This window comes from Oncorhynchus nerka, linkage group LG14, assembly GCF_034236695.1.
Source record: "Oncorhynchus nerka isolate Pitt River linkage group LG14, Oner_Uvic_2.0, whole genome shotgun sequence".
Classification (NCBI taxonomy): domain Eukaryota; kingdom Metazoa; phylum Chordata; class Actinopteri; order Salmoniformes; family Salmonidae; genus Oncorhynchus; species Oncorhynchus nerka.
The window spans coordinates 85,003,675-85,019,181 of record NC_088409.1 but is presented as its reverse complement, the minus strand read 5'-3'; the positions used below and the strand labels follow the sequence as shown (position 1 = coordinate 85,019,181).

At 44.2% G+C, this 15,507-nt stretch overlaps 1 protein-coding gene across 1 annotated transcript in view; it reads left to right on the top strand.

The window, feature by feature from the left end:
- Positions 1-518: 518 nt before the first annotated feature.
- LOC115141982 (RAC-beta serine/threonine-protein kinase) overlaps positions 519-15,507 on the top strand; it is a 32,801-nt gene continuing 17,812 nt past the window's right edge. Inside the window, exon 1 of the mRNA XM_029681424.2 lies at positions 519-589. The gene's annotated coding sequence lies outside the window, so the exon portion shown is untranslated. The remainder of the gene's footprint in view (positions 590-15,507) is intronic.

The following is a 15,507-nucleotide window of genomic DNA, read 5'->3' as shown; positions in this document are numbered from 1 at the left end:
GAGGGTTGCTGTTCTGTCTGGTTTGGACAGGGCCTGGCCTGCTGATGTTTACCAAAGATATTTTATAAATAAACCAAGATAGACCACATCTTGTCGTTTCCAATGTGAACAAATTAGTCTTAGTGGGCAAAACAAGCAAGGAGGAGGGCAGAGCCAAGCATGCGCAAGCGATATCTTATTGGCGCGTTCTCGTAAACATCTGCGTATTTCCGTTAGGGAACGCCTACTCTGTAGTGCGCGTGTGAAATAACTCAATTCTTCTTTGCACTCCTTCTAAACAGCGCGATTTTTAAAAACTTTTGCAAATGTTGAAGTCTACAAAGCTTAGTCCGTTCTGTTCATAACATATTCTAGTTTTGGGAACAGAACTATATTGAGATGAAATGTTTAATTGATGCTTTATGTCGGCCAAAATCCATCTCGTTCCATATTCTCCCATTGCCCGCCAGTGGGCTTCCTTTCACTACCATATTTGGTAGTGAGTGGAAACGTCAACCGGATGCTTCACATATATACATCCAGTGAAATATCTGTTTCCTTGTTCTATCTGTGATACAACTGAAGCACCAGCAATAACAAGGGACTGAAGGTAAAAGCAAATATTTTTTTATAACGTAAAAGGCAGATCAATAATACTTAAAATGAATAGATATAAACTGTAACTCAATCATAAAGATTTGTAATTATTTAAAAGTTGACTAGTCGCAACTAACGTACAATTTCGCGAGTTCACGCGACCCATCCGTTTTACTATCTTGTTAGTAGGTAACTAACCTGCGACAACATGCCGCCGTTGTTGGAAGAAAAACAAGCTCAGCGGACATTCGTTGGTTGTTTTTTGGAGGCAGTGTGATCACTGGTAGAGGTCAATTAATTTTGTAAACATCAGTCATTGGTAGCTAGGTACGCTTGCTAACAGTACTACAGTAGATGGCTAGCTAACCGGCCATTGTTCACAGCAGGTCTGACCGAGACACACTCAGTTTGAAGAGTGTGTTAACGAACCATTATCCAGGTGTCATTGCTGTTCATTCACCCACACCTCCATGCAGTTGTCTCGTTTTATCTGTCAACAACATTATGACTGGGACAGGTGTAGATATCGACCTAGCCGATTAAACTGAACTCCACGATTTATGATGAGTTGAGTCGGCTAATATCGACCCAGGGTCACTGCTCGACATAACGTTACTCTGAAAAGGCCCGGCATTTGAGGCTTGTCCGCTTCAGTGGAAGTAGCCCAATTTCTGTTTCATTCAGTAACGTTATTTAGCTAAGTTGTATCACCCAAAACATAGTTTTGCTTTTAAAAAGTAGAAACCCACCTAGTCGATGCTGTTTCAAGTCTAACGGTTTTTGAATTTGTATCAATTCAAGTGGCTTACTAGTACCGAATTCCATTAACAAAATTAAGCCATTAAATAGCCAACAGATTTACACTTGATTAGTTTAATAATAGTTTTGGAATTGACTGAGTGGAAGGGATCCATTGGATTGTATCTCTGCTAACAATACAGTTCAAACAGACACACCAGTCACTTCTGTGTAATGCCTGGCCCCTCCCACTGTTAGTAGTTTTATTGTGCTAACAGATAAACATTGAACATTTGACGACTCTCCCATCACCCAATAGTATATGGTTAGATTGCTATAGCCTAGCCTGAAGCAGAACATGTTGTCCTTTGTATGTTTCTAGGCACTGATAATGCTGGTTCCCCCAAAAACTATCACTTATTTTAAATTAGTCTCTATTTTGAAAGTTGAGAACTTGATTGCTGACATGCAAAACATTTTGGGACTATATCAACAATGGACTAATAGGTTTTGGTTGGAGTTTTCCTTAAAGAGATTTGGGACAGTAACCAAAGGTCGCTGGTTTGAATCTCCAAGGTTAAAAATCTGCCGATGTGCCCTTGAGCAAGGCACTTAACCCCAATTGTTTCTGTAAGTTGCTCTGGATCAGCTTGTCTGCAAAATGACTAAAATGTATAATGTTATGCTATTTCTGCCATCTTGCCACGATCATGGAGCTGGGAAGCAGAATGTTTAGGATCGCCACAGACGACTGGCCTATTAGTAGGTAGATGTAGGGAAAAGCTCATCCTCTAAAGCGGAACAACTTTGCTTGTGATTCCTTGAAATTCACACCGTGACATGATGACCTGCAATTTGAATTGTGCTTTGGTAGATGCTTGAGAGCATCAGCTGTTCCGGACAACTGTGTGATCACTGTCTCCGTAGCCGATGTAAGACCTTTTAAACAGGTCAACATTCACAAGGCCGCAGGGCCAGACTGATTACCAGGACGTGTATTCCGAGCATGTGCTGCCCAACTGGCAAGTGTGTTCACTGACATTTTCAACCTGTAACTGACTGAGTCTGTAATACCAACATGTTTCAAGCATACCATCCTAGTCCCTGTGCCCAAGAACACTAAGGTAACCTGCCTAAATGACTATGACTACCGACCCTTAGCACTCACGTCTGTAGCCATGAAGTGTTTTGAAAGGCTGGTCATTGCTCACATCAACACCATTATCCCAGAAACACTAGACTCACCTCAATTTGCATACCGCCCCAACAGATACACAGATGCTGCGATCTCTTTTGCACTCCACACTGCCCTTTCCCACTTGGGCAAAAGGAACACCTATGTGAGAATCCTATTCCTTGATTACAGCTCAGCGTTTAACACCACCATAGTGCCCTCAAAGCTCATCAATAAGCTAAGGACCCTGGGACTAAACACCTCCCTCTGCAACTGGATCCTGGACTTCCTGATGGGCCGCAGGTGGTAAGGGTAGGAAACAACACATCCACCACGCTGACCCTCAACACAGGGGCCCCTCAGGGGTGCGTGCTCAGTCCCCTCCTGTACTCCCGTTCACTCATGACTGCACGACTTCAGCACCATCATTAAGTTTGCAGATGACACAACAGTGGTAGGCCTGATCACCGACAATGACAACACAGCCTATAGGAGGTCGTCAGAGACCTGACCATGTGGTGCTAGGACAACAACCTCTCCCTCAATGTGATCAAGACAAAGGAGATGATTATGGACTACAGGAAAATGAGGACTGAGTACGTTCCCATTCTCATCGACGGGGCTGCAGTGGAGCCGGTCGAGAGTATCAAGTTCCTTGGTGTCCACATCACCAACAAACTATCATGATCCAAACACACTAAGACAGTCATGAAGAGGGCACAACAAAGCCTATTCCCCAGGAGACTGAAAATATTTGGCATGGGTCCTCAGATTCTCAAAAGGCTCTACAGCTGCACCATCGAGAGCATCCTGACTGGTTGCATCACTGCCTGGTATGGCAATTGCTCGGCCTCCGACCGCAAGGCACTACAGAGGTACTGGGCCATACGCACGACCATCACTGGTGTCAAGCTTCCTGCCATCCTGGACCTACATACCAGGCTGTGTTAGAGGAAGGCCCAAAAAATTGTCCAAGACTCCAGCCACCGTAGTTATAGACTGTTTTCTCTGCTACCGCACGGCAAGCGGTTCCGGAGGGCCAAGTCGAGGTCCCCAAGCCATAAGACTGCTGAACAATTAATCAAATGGCTCCTAGACTAATTGCATTGCGTCTTTTTTTATGCTGCTGCTGCTCTGTTTATTATCTATGCATAGTCACTTTAACTCTACCTACATATATAGCCTCGCTACTGTTATTTTACTATTTTTTTTGACAAATACAGTTTTATTTGACACTTGGATAGAGACACATCGCAAGTGCATGCGTCCTCCGAAACCCAACCAAGCCGCACTGCTTCTTAACACAGCGCTCATCAAACCCGGAAGCCAGCCGCACCAATGTGTCGGAGGAAACACCGTGCACCTGGCGACCTTGGTTAGCGTGCACTGCGCCCGGCCCGCCACAGGAGATGCTGGTGCGCGATGAAACAAGGATATCCCTACCGGCCAAGCCCTCCCTAACCTGGACGACGCTAGGCCAATTGTGCGTCGCCCCACGGACCTCCCGGTCGCGGCCGGCTGCGACAGAGCCTGGGCGCGAACCCAGAGGCTCTGGTGGCGCTGCGATGCAGTGCCCTAGACCACTGCGCCACCTGGGAGGCCCTTATTATTAGTTGAAGTCGGAAGTTTACATACACCTTAGCAAAATACATTTAAACTCAGTTTTTCACAATTCCTGTCATTTAATCCTAATCCTAGTAAAAATTCCTTGTTTTAGGTCAGTTAGGATAACCACTATTTTAAGAATGTTAAATGTCAGAATAATAGTAAAGCAAATTATTTATTTCAGCTTTTATTTCTTTCATCACATTCCCAGTGGGTCAGAAGTTTACATACACTCAATTAGTATTTGGTAGCATTGCCTTTAAATTGTTTAACTTGGGTCCAACGTTTCGGGTAGCCTTCCACAAGCTTCCCACAATAAGTTGGGTGAATTTTGGCCCATTCCTCCTGACAGAGCTGGTGTAACTGAGTCAGGTTTGTAGGCCTCCTTGCTCACACACACTTTTTCAGTTCTGCCCACAAATGTTCTATAGGATTGAGGTCAGGGCTTTGATGGCCACTCCAATACCTTGACTTTGTTGTCCTTAAGCCATTTTGCCACATCTTTGGAAGTATTCTTGGGGTAATTGTCCATTTGGATGACCCATTTGTGACCAAGCTTTAACTGATGACATGAGATGTTGCTTCAATACAGCCACATAATTTTCCTCACATAATTTCATCTATTTTGTTGTGCACCAGTCCCTCCTGCAGCAAAGCACCCCCACAACATGATGCTGCCACCCCCGTGCTTCACGGTTGGGATGTTGTTCTTCGGCTTCCAAGCCTCCCCCTTTTTCCGCCAAACATAACGATGGTCATTATGGCCAAACGGTTCTATTTTTGTTTGATCAGACCAGATGACATTTCTCCAAAAAGTACGATCTTTGTCCCCATGTGCAGTTGCAAGCAGTAGTCTGGCTTTTTAATGGCGGTTTTGGAGCAGTGGCTTCTTCCTTGCTGAGCGGCCTTTCAGGTTATGTCGATATAGGACTCGTTTTACTGTGGATATAGATGCTTTTGTACCCGTTTCCTCCAGCATCATCAAAAGGTCCTTTACTTTTGCTCTGAGATTGACTTGCACTTTTCGCACCATAGTACGTTCATCTCTAGGAGACTGAGCATGTCTCCTTCCTGAGCGGTATGACAGCTGCATGGTCCCATGGTGTTTATACTTGCGTACTACTGTTTGTACAGATGAACGTGGTACCTTCAGGCATTTGGAAATTGCTCCCAAGGATGAACCAGACTTGTGTAGGTCTACAATTTATTTTCTGATGTCTTGGTTGATTTCTTTTGATTTTCCCATGATGTCAAGCAAAGAGGCACTGAGTTTGAAGGTAGGCCTTGAAATGCATCTATAGGTACACCTCCAATTGACTCAAATGATGTCAATTAGCCTATCAGAAGCTTCTAAAGCCATGACATAATTTTCTGGAATTTTCCAAGCTGTTTAAAGGCACAGTCAACTTAGTGCATGTAAACTTCTGACCCACTGGAATTGTGATACAGTGAAATGATCTGTCTGTAAACAATTGTTGGAAAAATTACTTGTGTCATGCACAAAATATATGTCCTAACCGACAAGAATTGTGTGGAGTGTTTGAAAAAATGAGTTTTAATGACTCCAACCTAAGTGTATGTAATCTTCCGACTTCAACTGTACCCTGACTGCGTGCAATGAACGCAAGAGAAGTGACAATTTCCCTAGGTAATATTGCCTGCTATTAGGACATTTTTTTAACTAAATATGCAGGTTTATTGTGTATTGATATTCAGAAAGCCATTGATGTTTATGGTTTGGTACTTTTTTTCACGAATGCGTTTTGTTTAATCAAGTCGAAGTTTTTTATTTTTTTATCACGTGCGCCCGAATATAACAGCTGTAAGGAGGGGACCTTACAGTGAAATGCTTACTTACAGGCTCTAACCAACAGTGCAAAAAAATGTATTAGGTGAACAATAGGTTCGTAAGAAATAAAAACAACAGTGAAAAATAACAGTAGCTAAGCTATATACGGTAGTTATTACAGTAGAGGCTACATACAGGCACCGGTTAGTCGGGCTGATTGAGGTAGTATTTACATTTACATTTAAGTCATTTAGCAGACGCTCACATGTAGATATGTTTAAAGTGACTATGCATATATGATGAACAGATTGTAGCAGCAGTGTAAAAGAGGGGTTGGGGGGGGACAACGCAAATAGTCCGGGTAGCCATTTGATTATCTGTTCCGGAGTCTTATGGCTTGGGGGTAATAACTGTTGAGAAGCCTTTATGCGAAGTAGAGAGAACGGTCTATGACTGGGGTGGCTGGGGGTCTTTGACCATTTTTAGGGGCTTCCTCTGACACTGCCTGGTGTAGACGTCCTGGAAGGCAGGCTGCTTTTTAGTGATGTACTGGGCCAATAGAGATTGCATCAGCTGTGGATCTGTTTTGGGCGGTATGCAAATTGGAGTGGGTCTAGGGTTTCTGGGATAATGGTGTTGATGTGAGCCATTACCAGCCTTTCAAAACACTTCATGGCTACGGACGTGAGTGTTACGCTCTCCGTCGGCTAAGGAGAACGTGATCACACAGTTGTCTGGAACAGCTGATGCCCTCATGCATTCCTCAGTGTTGCTTGCCTTGAAGCGAGCATAGAAGTGATTTTTAGCTCGTCTGGTAGGCTCGTGTCACTGGGTAGCTCGCGGCTGTGCTTCCCTTTGTAGTCTAATAGTTTGCACACCCTGCCACATAAGACAAGCGTCGGAGCCGGTGTAGTACGATTCAATCTTAGCTCTGTATTGTTTGCTTTGCCTGTTTGATGGTTTGTCGCAGGGCAGAGCAGGATTTCTTATAAGCTTCCGGGTTAGAGTCCCATACCTTGAAAGTGGCAGCTCTACCCTTTAGCTCAGTGCCAATGTTGCCTGTAATCCATGGCTTCTGGTTGGGGTATGTACTAGAGGTCGACTGATTAATCGGAATGGCCGATTAATTGGCGCCGATTAATTTTTTTTATATACCTTTTATTTAACTAGGCAAGTCAGTTAAGAACACATTCTTATTTTCAATGACGGCCTAGGAACGGTGGGTTAACTGCCTTGTTCAGGGGCAGAACGACAGTTAACTAGTCCAACGCTCTAACCATTGCACTCCACGAGGAGCCTGCCTGTTACGCGAATGCAGTAGAAGCCAAGGTAAATTGCTAGCTAGCATTAAACTTATCTTATAAAAAACAATCAATCATAATCACTAGTTATAACTACTAATCCAGTTTACCAGGCAATATTAACCAGGTGAAATTGTGTAATTTCTCTTGCGTTCATTGCACGCAGAGTCAGGGTATATGCAACAGTTTGGGCTGCCTGGCTCATTGCAAACAAATATCCCGGAATTTTACATAATTATGACATAACATTGAAGGTTGTGCAATGTAACAAGAATATTTAGACTTAGGAATGCCACCCGTTAGATAAAATACCGAACGGTTCCATATTTCACTGAAATAATAAACGTTTTCGATATGATAATTTCCGGATTCGGCCATATTAATGACCAAAGGCTAGAATTTCTGTGTGTTATTATGTTATATTAAGTCTGATTTTGATAGCAGTCTGACTGAGCAGCAGCAGGCCTGTAATCATTCATTCAAACAGCACTGTCGGGGGTTTGCCAGCAGCTCTTCGCAAGCACAGCGCTGTTAATGACTTCAAGCCTATCAGCCTAATGGCTGGTGTAACCAATGTGAAATGGCTAGCTAGTTAGCTGGGTGTGCGCTAATACGGTTTCAAACGTCACTCGCTTTTAGATTTGGAGTAGTTATTCCCCCTGTGGCTTTTGTGGAGCGATGGGTAACGCTGCTTCGAGTGTGGCTGTTGTCGATGTGTTCCTGGTTCGAGCCCAGGTAGGGGCGAGGAGAGGGACGGAAGCTATACTGTTACACTGGCAATACTATAGTGCCTATAAGAACATCCAATAGTCAAAGGTATATGAAATACAAATGGTATAGAGAGAAATAGTCCTATAAATACTATATTAACTACAACCTAAAACCTCTTACCTTGGAATATTGAAGTCTCATGTTAAAAGGAACTACCAACTTTCATATGTTCTGAGCAAGGAACTTAAACGTTAGCTTTTTTTACAATGGCACACATTTTTACATGGCACACTTTTACATACATGGCACATATTGCATATTGGCACATATTACTTTCTTCTCCAACACTTTGTTTTTGCATTATTTAAACCAAATTGAACATGTTTCATTATTTATTTGAGGCTACATTTATTTTATTGATGTATTGTTGTAATTGTAATTATTACAAATAAATGTTCAAAAAAATTGTCCGATTTTAATCGGTATCAGCTTTTTTGGTCCTCCGATAATCGGTATTGGCGTTGAAAAATCATAATCGGTCGACCTCTAGTATGTACGTACAGTCTCTGTGGGGACGACGTCAATGCACTTATTGATAAAGCCAGTGACTGATGTGGTGTACTCCTCAATGTCATCAGAACAATCCCGGAACGTGTTCCAGTCTGTGTTAGCAAAACAGTCCTGTAGCTTAGTATCTGCTTCATCTGTCCTCTTTTTTTATAGATCGAGTCACTGGTGCTTCTTGCTTTCATTTTTACTTGTCATCAGGAGGATAGAGTTCTGGTCGGATTTACCAAATGGAGGGAGAGCTTTGTACGTGTCTCTGTGTGGCGTAAAGGTGGTCTAGAGGTTGTTGTTTTTTTTTCTCTGTTTGCACATGTGACATTCTGGTAGAAATGAAGTAAAACAGATTTGAGTTTCCCTGCTTTAGAGTCTCCGGCCACTAGGAGCGCCGCCTCTGAGTACTTTCCCCCATTTGGCAAAGTAGGCTGTGATTTGATGATAAATTAACATTCATCACATTGATTATATGCAACGCAGGACAATCTTGTTAACTACACATGGTTGATGATATTACTAGGCTAACTTGTGAAGATTGATTTATTTTTTATAATATCAGTTTAACGCTAGCTAGCAATTTACCTTGGCTTTTTGCTGCACTCGCATAACAGGTGGTCAGCCTGCCACGCAGTTTCCTCGTGGAAGGCAATGTAATCGGCATCCAAAATTGCCGATTTGTTATGAAAACTTGAAATCGGCCATGTCGATTAATCGTTCGACCTCTAATCTTTTTTCTTTTCTTTTTTTTTTACCTTTATTTTACTAGGCAAGTCAGTTAAGAACAAAATCTTATTTTCAATGACGGCCTAGGAACAGTGGGTTAACTGCCTGTTCAGGGGCAGAATGACAGATTTGTACCTTGTCAGTTCGGGGATTTGAACTTGCAACCTTTCGGTTACTAGTCCAACACTCTAACCACTAGGCCACCCTGCCGCCCCTGTCATCATTACTACTAATATCATGCCATTTTTCCTTTTGAAATAATATCAGTTGGAAGTCGGAGTAATGGGTAAACAAACCAAAAAGAGGCTACCTCTCAAGCTAGCTGCAAAAGGTCTGGATTTGTTTCAGACGCTAAGGTCATGATTGTTATACTGTTATAGACCTATATCCATCCTGCCCTGCCTTTCTAAAGTCTTTGAAAGCCAAGTTACTAAACAGATCACTGACCATTTCGAATCCCACTGTACCTTCTCCGCTGTGCAATCCGTTTCCGAGCTGGTCACAGGTGCACCTCGGCTACACTCAAGGTACTAAACGATATCATAACCACCATCGATAAGAGACAATATTGTGCAGCCGTCTTCATTGACCTGTCCAATGCTTTCAACTCTGTCAATCATCGTATTCTTATCGGCAGACTCAACAGCATTGGTTTCTCTAATGACTGCCTCGCCTGGTTCACCAACTACTTCTGACGGAGTTCACTGTGTCAAATCGGAGGGCCTGTTGTTCGGACCTCTGGCAGTCTCTATGCGGGTACCACAGGGGTCAATTCTCGGGCCGACTCTTTTCTCTGTTTATATCAACGATGTCACTCTTGCTACGGTTGATTCCCTGACCCACCTCTACGCAGACAACACCATTCTGTATACTTCTGGCCCTTCTTGGAACACTGTGGTAACCAACCTCCAGATGAGCTTCAATGCCATACAACACTCCTCGCGTGGCCTCCAACTGCTCTTAAACGCTAGTAAAACCAAATGCATGCTTATCAACCGTTTGCTGCCCGCACCCGCATCTCCAATTTAAATCTGGAATCTGCTTCCTATTTCGCAACAAAGCATCCTTCACTCACGCCGCCAAACTTACCCTAGTAAAACTGACTATCCTACAGATCCTCAACTTCGGCGATTGTCATCTACAAAATAGCTTCCAATACTCTACTCAGCAAACTGGATGCAGTCTATCACAGTGCCATCTGTTCTGTCACAAGTCCCTTATACCACCCACCACTGAGACCTGTATGCTCTAATCGGCTGGCCCTCGCTACATATTCGTCGCCAGACCCACTGGCTCCAGGTCATCTATAAGTCGATGCTAGGTAAAGCTCTGCCTTATCTCAGCTCACTGGTCACGATAACACCCACCCGTAGCACGCGCTCCAGCAGGTCTATCTCACTGGTCATCCCCAAAGCCAACATCTCCTTTGACCGCCTTTCCTTCCCGTTCTCTGCTGCCAATGACTGGAACGAATTGCAAAAATCGCTGGAGACTTATTTCCCTCACTAACTTTCAACATCAGCTAACCGATCGCTGCAGCTGTACATAGCCCATCTGTAAATAGCCCACCCATTCTACTTACCTCATCCCCATATTGTTTTTATTTACTGGTGTGCAAAAGAGCAGAAAAGTATCTCTACTTGCACATCATCATCTGCTCATCTATCACTCCAGTGTTAATCTGCTAAATTGTAATTACTTTGCTACTATGGCCTATTTATTGCCGTACCTCCTCATGCCATTTGCGCACACTGTATATAGACTTTATTATTTTTCTATTGTGTTATTAACTGTATGCTAGTTTATTCCATGTGTAACTGTGCTGTTTGTGTCGCACTGCTTTGCTTTATCTTGACCAGGTCGCAGTTGTAAATGAGAACTTGTTCTCAACTAGCTTACCTGGTTAAATAAAGGTGAAATAAAAACATGGTACTACCATGATGGTAGCAGTAATTCTGTTTGTCTTGCTCCTCTAGTGCAGTGGTTCCCAAACTAGGGGGGGCTTGAGTGGTCGACAGGGGGGTCTCTGTCCGGCTTTTAACTTACTCTTTAAAGTTTTAATAGTAGAATGAACCAGGTGTAATTTCGAAATTGGGTGGTGTATCGTCAGTTCCTCTTGTCATGTCAGTCATTGCATACTTTAGTTATTTATAACTTGTCAGAAATGTCCAGATCAACTAGCCCATGTCAGCTAATGTCTGAGAGGTAGCTGAGAGGTAGCTGAGAGGTAGCTGGCAGTTATTTGGGTGTGTAGCCAAGTGATTCACTGCCCATCCGGCTGTTACACTACAAATTGGGGATTATTTGATGGTGGGGTGCCCATAGTGACCGGGAGTGCTGCCAGCCTGTGCCAGGGCAAGCTGCGACAGGTGTCTGCTGGGTTCTAACTGGGCAGAGCTGGCTGCAGAACAGACACAGACCCAACACTGTCTGGTGATGAGGATCCACATAGACACGGGCAGGGGGTGGTCAAAAAAAGGAGTCCGTCAACACAGACTTGTCGGTTAATTGAAAAACATGTCAACCTTGATGATCACATTTTTTGCACTCTTCACTTTATACATGCATGCCTGTGAAGGCGTCCGCGTGTTTCCCATCCAAAACGGTTTGGAACAGACAGTGACGTAGTGATGTAAGGCACTGCATCTAAGTGTGTCACTACAGTCCCTGGTTCGAATCCAGACTGTCACATCTGACCGTGATTGGGAGTCCCATAGGGCCGTTCGGGAATTTGTTCTTAATTAACTGACTTGCCTAGTTAAATAAAAAATATATTATGACAAAATTTGGTTTTGGCCTTTGGCAAAGGTTTTTTTCTGGAGGCAAGCTGAAGTTCGGAAGCCGAAGTCTAAACGCCATCGGTGATTGGTCAACAGTAGGGATGCTTCAATGTGGTGTTTTTCATTCAACAATACACAAATAATTTTCATGCACATTTTTTTTACTTCAAATACTCTACCAAACATCCTATTTAGGTGTAAAATTGTGAGCCTAAAATCTACTCAGCAAAAACTTCTAAATTAATTACAGATTTCTTGAGTTATCTTACATTCATTCTGATGAGTTTGAGGAAGCCTTAAGAGGCTGCATTTCTGTTTATCAACCCTCAGCAGTTCTTCAGTGGAAGTAGGGCAATTCCATGGTAACAGAAATACGTGGACTTCGATTTTTCACTTTAAAATGTATACCTAAATTAATGTTTTTTGTTAGAAGTTTAACAAACAATAGAACAATGCACTGCTTTTAACAATTTCCATAAAACACGTTACAAAAACATATTTACAGGTAGAACTGTGCAGATACAAAGTTGGGTAACCATATAAAACTGAGGGAGATTTTACTGTAATTCTGTTACTAAACAGTTTTTCCAGTAAGTTTGTTTTAGAGCGTATGTACCAAGCCTTACTTTACCATTGTACAGGTGAGGTGATCAGCACCAAGTAGCCTACAGGGATTGTTATGCCATTGAAGCCTTTGGGTGGGCTGCCTAAGCGTTTCTTTTTCGGGTCACCTAAATGGAAAATGGAACACAAGGTGTAAACTTAAACAACTATAACCAGATATAAAGTGTGTGTGTGTATATACACACAATCACAGCAAAAAAATACCGTCCTCTCACTGTCAACTGCATTTATTTTCAGCAAGCTTAACATGTGTAAGTATTTGTATGAACATAACAAGATTCAACAACTGAGGCATAAACTGAACAAGTTCCACAGACATGTGACTAACAGAAATTGAATAATGTGTCCCTGACAAAGGGGGATTCAAAATCAAAAGTAACAGTCAGTATCTGGTGTGGCCACCAGCTGCATTAAGTACTGCAGGGCATCTCCTCCTCATGGACTGCACCAGATTTGCCAGTTCTTGCTGTGAGATGTTACCCCATTTTTCCACCAAGGCACCTGTAAGTTCCCAGACATTTATGGTGGGAATGGCCCTAGCCCTCACCCTCTGATCCAACAATCCCATTGAGCACGTCTGGGACCTGTGATCCGGGCTCTTCGCTGGCTATGGCAGAACACTGACATTCCTATCTTGCAGGAAATCCGGCACATAACGAGCAGTATGGCTGGTGGCATTGTCATGCTGGAGGGTCATGTCAGGATGAGCCTGCAGGAAGGGTATCACATGAGGGCGGAGGATGTCTTCTCTATAACGTACAGTGTTGAGATTGCCTGCAATGACAACAAGCTCAGTCCGATGATGCTGTGACACACCGCCCCAGACCATGATGGAACCTCCACCTCCAAATCAATCCCGCTCCAGAGTACAGGCCTTGGTGTAACGCTCATTCCTTCGACGATAAACACGAATCCGACCATCACCCTGGGTGAGACAAAACCACGACTTGTCAGTGAAGAGCACTTTTTGCCAGTCCTGTCTGGTCCAGCGACGGTGGGTTTGTGCCCATAGACGACGTTGTTGCCGGTGATATCTGGTGAAGACCTGCCTTACAACAGGCCTGCAAGCCCTCAGTCCAGCTTCTCTCAGCCTACTGCGGACAGTCTGAGCACTGATGGAGGGACGGTGCGTTCCTGGTGTAACTCGGGCAGTTGTTGTTGCCATTCTGTACCTGTCCCGCAGGTGTGATGTTCAGATGTACCGATCCTGTGCAGGTGTTGTTACGTGGTCTGCCACTGCGAGGATGATCAGCTGTCCGGCTTGTCTCCCTGTAGCACTGTCTTAGGCCTGCCTACTGTCTGTAAGCTGTTAGTGTCTTAACGACTGTTCCACAGGTACATGCTCATGAATGCTTGTTCAATGAAACAAACAATGGGAAACCGTGTTTAAACCTGTTACACACACACACAGTTGTTGAAGTCGGAAGTTTACATGTACACTGCTCAAAAAAATAAAGGGAACACTAAAATAACACCCTAGATCTGAATGAATGAAATATTCTTATTCAATACTTTTTTCTTAACATAGTTGAATGTGCTGACAACAAAATCACACAAATTATCAATGGAAATCAAATTTATCAACCCATGGAGGTCTGGATTTGGAGTCACACTCAAAATTAAAGTTAAAAACCACACAACAGGCTGATCCAACTTGGATGTAATGACCTTTAAAACAAGTCTAAATGAGGCTCATTAGTGTGTGTGGCCTCCACGTGCCTGTATGACCTCCCTACAACGCCTGGGCATGCTCCTGGTGAGGTGGCGGATGGTCTCCTGAGGGATCTCCTCCCAGACCTGGACTAAAGCATCCGCCAACTCCTGGACAGTCTGTGGTGCAACGTGGCATTGGTGGATGGAGCGAGACATGATGTCCCAGATGTGCTCAATTGGATTCAGGTCTGGGGAACGGGCGGGCCAGTCCATAGCATCAATGCCTTCCTCTTGCAGGAATTGCTGACACACTCCAGCCACATGAGGTCTAGCATTGTCTTGCATTAGGAGGAACCCAGGGCCAACCGCACCAGCATATGGTCTCACAAGGGGTCTGAGGATCTCCTCTCGGTACCTAATGGCAGTTAGGCTACCTCTGGCGAGCACATGGAGGGCTGTGCGGCCCCCCAAAGAAATGCCACCCCACATCATGACCGACCCACCGACAAACCGGTCATGCTGGAGGATGTTGCAGGCAGCAGAACGTTCTCCACGGCGTCTCCAGACTCTGTCACGTCTGTCACATGTGCTCAGTGTGAACCTGTTTTCATCTGTGAAGAGCACAGGGCGCCAGTGGCGAATTTGCCAATCTTGGTGTTCTCTGGCAAATACCAAACGTCCTGCACGGTGTTGGGCTGTAAGCACAACCCCCACCTGTGGACGTCGGGTCCTCATACCACCCTCATGGAGTCTGTTTCTGACCGTTTGAGCAGAAACATGCACATTTGTGGCCTGCTGGAGGGCATTTTGCAGGGCTCTGGCAGTGCTCCTCCTGCTCCTCCTTGCACAAAGGCGGAGGTAGTGGTCCTGCTGCTGGGATGTTGCCCTCCTACGGCCTCCTCCACGTCTCCTGATGTACTGGTCTGTCTCCTGGTAGCGCCTCCATGCTCTGGACACTACCCTGACAGACATAGAAAACCTTCTTGCCACCGCTCACATTGATGTGCCATACTGGATGGGCTGCACTACCTGAGCCACTTGTGTGGGTTGTAGACTCCGTCTCATGCTACCACTAGAGTGAAAGCACCGCCAGCATTCAAAAGTGACCAAAACATCAGCCAGGAAGCATAGGAACTGAGAAGTGGTCTGTGGTCACCACCTGCAGAACCACTCATTTATTGGGGGTGTCTTACTAATTGCCTATAATTTCCACCTGTTGTCTATTCCATTTGCACAACAGCATGTGAAATTTATTGTCAATCAGTGTTGTTT